Raw genomic sequence first — 7,829 nt, 5'->3', positions numbered from 1 at the left:
TTGGATGGACGAGCCCACATCTATGATTGCTCAACATTGAACAATGGCAATTTTGAAAGGGAGATCCAAATGTGGCAAACTTAAATAGCTCGGCCCTCTACATCAGAGTGGGGGACAAGAACTTGGCAACCCACTCTAGGCTGAACTAGTCCTCAAGCCGATGCCAAAGGGATTTCTTCAAACTATTCGTAGCAATAAAAAAGGATGACAACGAACACTTCAATAGAATAGAATGGCACAAATGCATCAAAATAATTATAACCGCTGAACCAAAATTCATCTTTCATTTAAATTATCATGAATTACAAGCCGTATCAAAGGCTATACATCAAAAGTTCCTACGAGGCTGAAGAACAGAAAGAAAACAATGCAAATTGGTCAAGAGATCAGTTGTAGCAAAATCCAAAAAAAAGGTACTTCTACGAGCCGACGAAGATGACAATTGAGGCAAAACCTAAGATGAATGCCAAGAACCAGGACAAGGAGGAAATCCAGCCAGAACAACAATGCCAACTCTTCGTCGGAAAGCTGCTTAAGGATGGCTATTGCCTCAACCATTTCAGCTCTTCCTCCGGAGTCACAGTCGACTACTTCTCCCTCTCATCCTGAGTCGTCTCGATCAGCAACTGCTTCTGTTACTTAACCATCTGAGTACCATCTCTAGTTTATCTCTATAACAAACCAAGCTTGTATCCTTATCTCCCAACGAAATAGAGCATGTTTCGCTGTGTATTTATATTGGGCTGTACCGTAATGAAAGTGAAGTAATTAGTTCTCTCTCTCTGAAACTCTATCTCTCTCTCTGAAACTCTTCTCTACCCTTCTCTATTCCAAAGTTTATATGGTATCAGAGCGCAAAAGTGACAAATGTCCCAATGTCGATCTCTAGACAATCCCCCTCTGAGTCTTCTGCTGCAAACACCATTCCCTCTTATCATGTCTTCATCGCAATTCCCCATATGCTCACGGTGAAACTCACCTATGACAACTTCCTTCTCTGGAAAGCGCAACTCGTTCCATACTTCCGCGGACAAGATGTGTTTGGATTTCTCAGTGGCTCCATCAAAGCCCCACCTCCTCTGCTACGGTCCTCCTCAACGGATGAAGTGGAAAGCACACCGCTCCCCAATCCTGCTTATCACCAATGGGTCAAACAGGATCAGCTTATCCTGAGTACTCTCATGTCTTCCCTCTCTGAAGGTATCCTTTGCCCAGATCATTGGTTTTACTACTTCCCATGAGGTTTGGCAAGCGTTGGAGAGGAGTTTTGCCTCCCATTCCCGTGCACGAGTAGTGCAATTACGCACTCAACTAGCTGATATGAAGAAAGGAAGCCTCTCTATTACTGAATACTTCTTGAATTTGAAGAAACTTTCCGATGAACTTGCATCTGCCGGTCACTTCCTAAGCAGTGATGATCTTCAAAGTTATCTACTTGCTGGTCTTGGATTTGATTACGATCCTTTTGTTACTTCTGTAACCACTCGACTTGATCCTCTGTCTCTTGAGGAACTTTAATGTCATCTTCTCACCCATGAGTCACGCTTGACAATCAACAATCAACCTTCCTCCCTGGCTGATACTGCTGGTGAAGGGAAAAATCTCCCGAGTTGTCCGATAAAATCGAATGCCAGGCATGAAAAATCAGTTTTAAAATTTTTATTTATTTTATTTATAATAATTATAAATATTTAATTTAACTTTTATGTAAAATTACCTCAAGCCCGCAGCAGAAGTTGGTCGAGGTAATCTGGATCTAGATCCGGATCTAGTGTTAGATATATGCCCTAGAAGCCAATTTTGGCTGACACATTATTAATTCTGGGATATAATTTGTACTTGACTTTATTATTATTGAATAAATGAAAGGCATCTTTTTCATTCATATTGTTATTGTGTCTATGAATCGTCCAAGGAATTAATAAGATGATGATGCATATTCTCAAGAGTTGAGAATTTGAGCCATGTATCATTAGTGATTAATTTCTAAACGCTCCTGATCGATGGATCATCACGAGGACGGTGATCGATCCGATGAGATCAGTGCACACATTACTTTTCCTATGGATGGACGAGACTCGAGTCCATGGTGTGGAGACACCGAAGTAATAGTGCAGGTGCTTGTTAGAGAACAAAGGTACTGAGCATGACCAAGACAAGAAGTCACTTGGATGTCTATCCACTCGTCAGTGACTTGCTTGATGTTGCAGTAGTGTGACTGGTCCTTTGACCTACGGTGCTTTGGCCACTCACAGTGAGGTTAATGTAGTTTGACTGCACACATGCATGGTCTCTAGCCATATGGGTCAATGCAGTGTAGATTGGCTGCAATAGGTTCACTGTAGGAGTACGGTATGCACCTATAAGGAATCTATCGACCTTGATAGATAAGGAGAGATCCTATGTGATTTATAAGACTGAGTTCGTAAGACCTCGGCCGGGGCAGTATGCACAGTGGAGAAAGAGTTTTCCACTCTCGAACTTAAGTCAAATAAATCTTCTCATACGACAGACGATGGGGTTTGACGAGTTGTCCATGACCTCCGTCCTGTAGGGATCCACGATAGTAGGACTGCATCACATATTAACTGCACCTAGAGGTTCATCATTCTATTCCGCTGGGTAGCCACTACATGCTGTTAGGTGTCACTGGTAGATGGTGAGACTCACAGGGAATATCTCGATGATCGATAAACCCTAATGAGTTGAGTTGGAATCGTTCCAACCCATTGAAAGGAGTTTTCAATGATATTAAGATAAAGATCGCAATATATCTCACTACCAGTCAGAATAGAACTTATGGGGTCACACACACTAGAAGTATTGATCGATCCGATGGTTGAAAAGTGATTATGAATCACAAGTAATCAATTCGATTGATAATAAGTTGAAGAAGAAATGGAAATGGATTAATTGGACTTAAAACACGAATCCTACTTGGAATGGAATTCCTAGAGTCCTAATTGGATTAGGACTGGGAGTCCTACTTGGAGTAGGATTGGGATTCCTACTTAAAGTAGGATTCCCACAATCCTAATAAGATTAGGATTTTGAATTTATTTTGGATTCCTACTTAGAATAGGATTCCTAGAAATCCTAATTGGATTAGGACTTCGGATTCAAATTAGAGTCCTAATTGGATTAGGACCAAAATTAAATAAGTCCTAATTGGATTAGGATTTCTTAAGTCCTAATTAATCATTAATCTAATGGATCAACATGACTTCTAATTGGATAAGAATTGAAGGGTTCAATTGAGTCATGGTTCATTCAAGTCCTAATTGGATTAGGACTAGCATTGATTGAACCCAATTGATTCAAGCCTAATTAGATTAGGACTAAATAATGAGAGGGACACCTAACCAAGTAAGAGGGGCATAAGCCCCTCTCCTTTTCTTGGTGCGGCATGAAGAGAAGGGGCCCTGATCATGATTCTGACTTTCCCACCTATCCCTCCACCTCAGCACCATCCACTTCAGCCGGATCCTCCTCTTCAGCACATCCTACTCAGCCACTAGAGGTCCGGATCTCTCCTGAGCAGCTCCGGAAGCTGCGGCAGAAGATCGTGCGGGATCTTCGGGACGACCTACTGAGGGAGCTCCGAGGTCCAGCCAATGCCCCCTTTTCTGCATTGGTTTCCTCATTGTCAGCCGTGACCGAGATGACGGCTCATCTGAGGGAAGAGATTTACAACGTCAGAAGCCTTATACAAGCCCAGTTCTCAAATATGAGTGATGTCACAAGCAACACAAAAAAGATGCGAGATGACATCCGACACGACTTGGGCAGCCAGAGTTAGGGGGCCGAACGTTTGGCGAATGTGTTGATCTCCAAGTTGGATACCCTTCAGGAGAGTCTGACTGAGCTCTCCTCGATCCACAGTAGGGCCACCTCGGCGATCATCACGCAGCTAGGGAACGTCACAGATGGGGTCAGTTTACTTATGGAACAATCAAGACTGAGCAAGGGAGCCACATCCTCCTCAAAGAAGCCCTAGCTTGCTTTTTCATGTTGACATGTACTTAATGCTTTACTCTTTGTATCTACAAGTGTACCTACATATACAATCAATACAATGAGTAGATAATTTTCTTCAATACTGTGCAAATTTAATCTCTAATTGCTTGTGTGATGTGCTTTCTTCCTTTTTGCTATAATGACAAAAAGGGGGAGAAAATATATTGAATAGACATGTAAAGGGAATCAATGAAAATCAATAAAAAGCAAGCTTTTAAAATACACAATAATTTGCTCTTAGTGGATTCAATACCTCGAGGCTCATTATCTCTCTGTTGGGGCTCCTAACGGAGTAATCTTCAGAATCTATTCAAGGGATATTCGGAGATTAGTTGAATCATACTCAAGAACAAATTGGCAGATTTTTCCTCTAAAAAATCAAAAATTTAAGTTCAAAAGCTTCAATACACTAAAAGAAATTTCAGAGAATCAAAACAAAGTTGAATGCATGTGTTGAGGGGGAGAATCTGAATTTTTAAGAAAGCAAACTCATTAAATATATATAAGCCAAACAATTGATTGCATGACATGAAGGCTTATATAATTTCAAATGAAAGGGGGAGCTTTAACTTCAAAATTTACTGTTTCACACCTTTCAGTTTTGGATAAATTAAAATAACTAGACACTTGAATTCATTTTAAAATTTTACTATAAATCTCCTTGTTTGTTGAGCAATTCACTTTACATATACTCAATGTTTTGTCATCATCAAAAAGGGGAAGATTGTGGAGTGATTGACTATAACCCTATTTATGGTTAAGTATATCTTATGTTTACTAATGAATTCAATCTAGTGTTTCAGTGAAATTCTTGTAAATTTATGGTTAAGTGTCTCTAGATTTGGTTCAAGACATTTTGGATAAGTTAAGAAGTCAATTTGAACCAAAGTCTGAGACTCGAGTCGACTCCGGAGGATTACGAGTCGACTCCAAGCGTATCAGAAGCACTGGCACAGGCTCGAGTCGACTCCTGTACATTACGAGTCGACTCCGACTGAGAACAGACAGACGGACAGAAAGATCCATCTCAGAACCTGTAAGCGAGTCGACTCCTGAAGAGCGCGAGTCGACTTCGATACTGCGAGTCGACTCCAGGGTAGTACGAGTCGACTCCAGGAAGTTACAGACAGAAAGACAGAGAAGTTATTTTGGACCCTGAGAGCCGAGTCGACTCCTGAGGAACTCGAGTCGACTCCGATGGTTGGCAGGTCGACTCCAAAGGAAGCGAGAGTCGACTCCCAGTGTGATACAAGGCAAAAGTCAGAGAGCAACTTTCGGACACTAAGAGCCGAGTCGACTCCCGCAAAGTCCGAGTCGACTCCAAGACAGCGCGACCCCAAAAAGACAGAAGACAGTATTTTCGTCTCTGAGAGGCGAGTCGACTCCAAGACAGTTCGAGTTGACTCCAAGACAGCGCTACCCCAAAAAGACAGAAGACTGTTTTTCCGATACTGAGAGCCGAGTCGACTCCGAAACAGTTCGAGTCGACTCTAGGACGGCACGAGTCAAAAGACAGAAGATCGGGAGTTCGGACTCTGAGCGCCGAGTCGACTCCCAGAATTTCCGAGTCGACTCAAGTGAGCAAACTTGAAAAATGCATCCCTGGATTCCTAACGTCGAGTCGTCTCCAAAAGTACCAGGTCAGCTCCAGACTTTGGAGAGTCGACTCCGAGTTAAGTCGAGTCGACTCCCAGTCGAGAAGAGCACTTTAATTCAAATCCGGAACAGTTGCCGAGCCGACTACAGAAAAGCATGAGTCGACTCCTGTTGCAGCTGAGTCGACTCCAGATCGCGCGAGTCGACTCCGATCCCAACAGAAACATTGTTAGGATGTGCAGAATGTGCAGAACGGCTAGAAGATTGTGTCTAACGGCTAGTTTCCATGGGGAATGGCTTAAATAGCTACAGAGAACTGTGGCAAGGTAGAGAAGTGACATTCCATTCAAAGAAAATAAAGAATCTTCACCTACCAAAGAATTTCAAAGGAAAAGAAGGAAGAGGGGCATTAAACTCCATCCAACCAACTCTTCCCAGCATTAAAGAAGTCTCCTTCAGTCATCAAGTCTTCGAGACACTCAAGAGGAGACCCCGAGTTCGAGAAGCCCTCCTCTACATCTTTATAAATTTGTTTGAGGGCTCTTAACTTCTCTCTTATATATATCACTGAATATCTGCTTGTTAAGAAGCTTTATTTTTCTGTTAGCTTTTGTTCAAACCATTTGTTCCTTACTTGATTCAATCAGGGGATTGAATCAAGGGTGTAAAGGTTTGTTGGTGAGCCTAGGTTGAAACCAACGGTGTAAGGGTTTGATTGTGATCCCGGAAAAACAATCGGGTGGTTCTAGTCGGTGAGCCTGGGAAAAACTGACCGAGTTCGTTGTGATCTCGTAAAACAACAAGTTAGGTTGTGAGCTTGTAAAACAACCGGCTGTAATCCAAGAAGTTATAGTGAATTCCCAAGTGAGGCTTGGGGAGTGGACGTAGGAGCAAGGGATAGCTCCGAACCACTATAAATTTCCTTGTGTTTGTGATTGCTTTGCTGTCTCTTACTTTCATTTCATTCACTGCACATAGCATCTAATTAATCCACTTACAAAAAGTATTAATTAGTTATTCACAAACCTTTTAATTGCAATAATTATTTTAAAACCCAATTCACCCCCCCTCTTGGGTTGTCTATCTGGGCAACAAGTGGTATCAGAGCAGGAACTCTTTTACCAAATGAGTAAAAGATCAAAATGACAACCCCATTTGGATCTTCTCATATTGAGGGCCAGTCCACCCATAGACCTCCATTCTTTAATGGATCCGACTACTCATATTGGAAGGCTAGGATGAGAATATTTATTGATATGGACCACCATACTTAATGGACCATACATCCCATCAATTTTTGTAGAGGGTGTTACTATACCCAAACATGAAAAGGATTGGGATGACAATGATATAAGGAAAGCACAACTAAATGCCAAAGCAATGAATGTGCTTTATTGTGCTTTAGATAGAAATGAATTCAATAGAGTCTCTACTTGTAATTCTGCAAAAGAGATTGGGGATAGACTTGAAGTGACCCACGAGGGCACAAATCAAGTAAAAGAGTCTAAAATAAATATATTAGTTCATAAGTATGAATTATTTAAGATGGATTCTAATGAAACAATCACTTGCATGTTTACTAGATTTACTGACATTGTCAATGGCCTAAAAAGCCTTGGCAAAAATTATACTAACAGTGACCTTGTCAAGAAGATTCTTCGTTGTTTGCCAAGGTCATGGGAAGCCAAGGTAACGGCAATCCAAGAAGCCAAGGACTTAAACAAGCTGCCACTCGAGGAGCTACTTGGATCCCTCATGACGCATGAGCTAACAATGAAACAACACATTGAAGAAGAGTCCTCTCACAAGAAAAAGGTAATAGCCCTCAAATCTGTTTCTACTAACAAAGATTTATCTTGCAGCAGCAGCAGTGAAGAGGAAGCCAATGAGGGTGAGGATGATGAGGCTTTTCTTGTAAGAAAATTCCGTAGATTCATCAACCGGAAGAAGTCGTTTCATCAAAGAAGAGGCCCCTCAAGTTCCTATCACAAGGATAAAGGTAAGGAAAGGGAAAGTGAGGGAATCGGATGCTACGAATGTAAGAAGCCGGGACACTTCCGAGCAGAATGTCCTTTGCTCAAGAAGGCCAGCAAGTACAAGAAAAAGAAGGTCCTCGTCTCCACCCTATCGGACTCCGATACATCATCATCATCATCTGATGAGGAACAAGAAGAAAAGGCCAACCTATGTTTTATGGCAAACGAAAATGAGGTAAT

The 7,829-nt window shown here is 41.7% G+C and overlaps 1 non-coding gene across 1 annotated transcript; it reads left to right on the top strand.

Annotated features, from left to right (window-relative positions):
• Positions 1-1,401: 1,401 nt before the first annotated feature.
• LOC149753152 (small nucleolar RNA Z247) lies at positions 1,402-1,540 on the top strand. Its single transcript, XR_016396067.1, has one exon. It is a non-coding gene; the product is annotated as a small nucleolar RNA Z247 (small nucleolar RNA).
• Positions 1,541-7,829: the final 6,289 nt, after the last annotated feature.

The sequence above is a fragment of the Phoenix dactylifera genome, chromosome 7 (assembly GCF_051530095.1).
Source record: "Phoenix dactylifera cultivar Ajwa chromosome 7, Ajwa_hap1_PhDact_Kaust_v1.1, whole genome shotgun sequence".
Lineage (NCBI taxonomy): Eukaryota > Viridiplantae > Streptophyta > Magnoliopsida > Arecales > Arecaceae > Phoenix > Phoenix dactylifera.
Note: the sequence above shows the minus strand (reverse complement) of the source record. Positions and strands in the feature narration are given on the sequence as shown.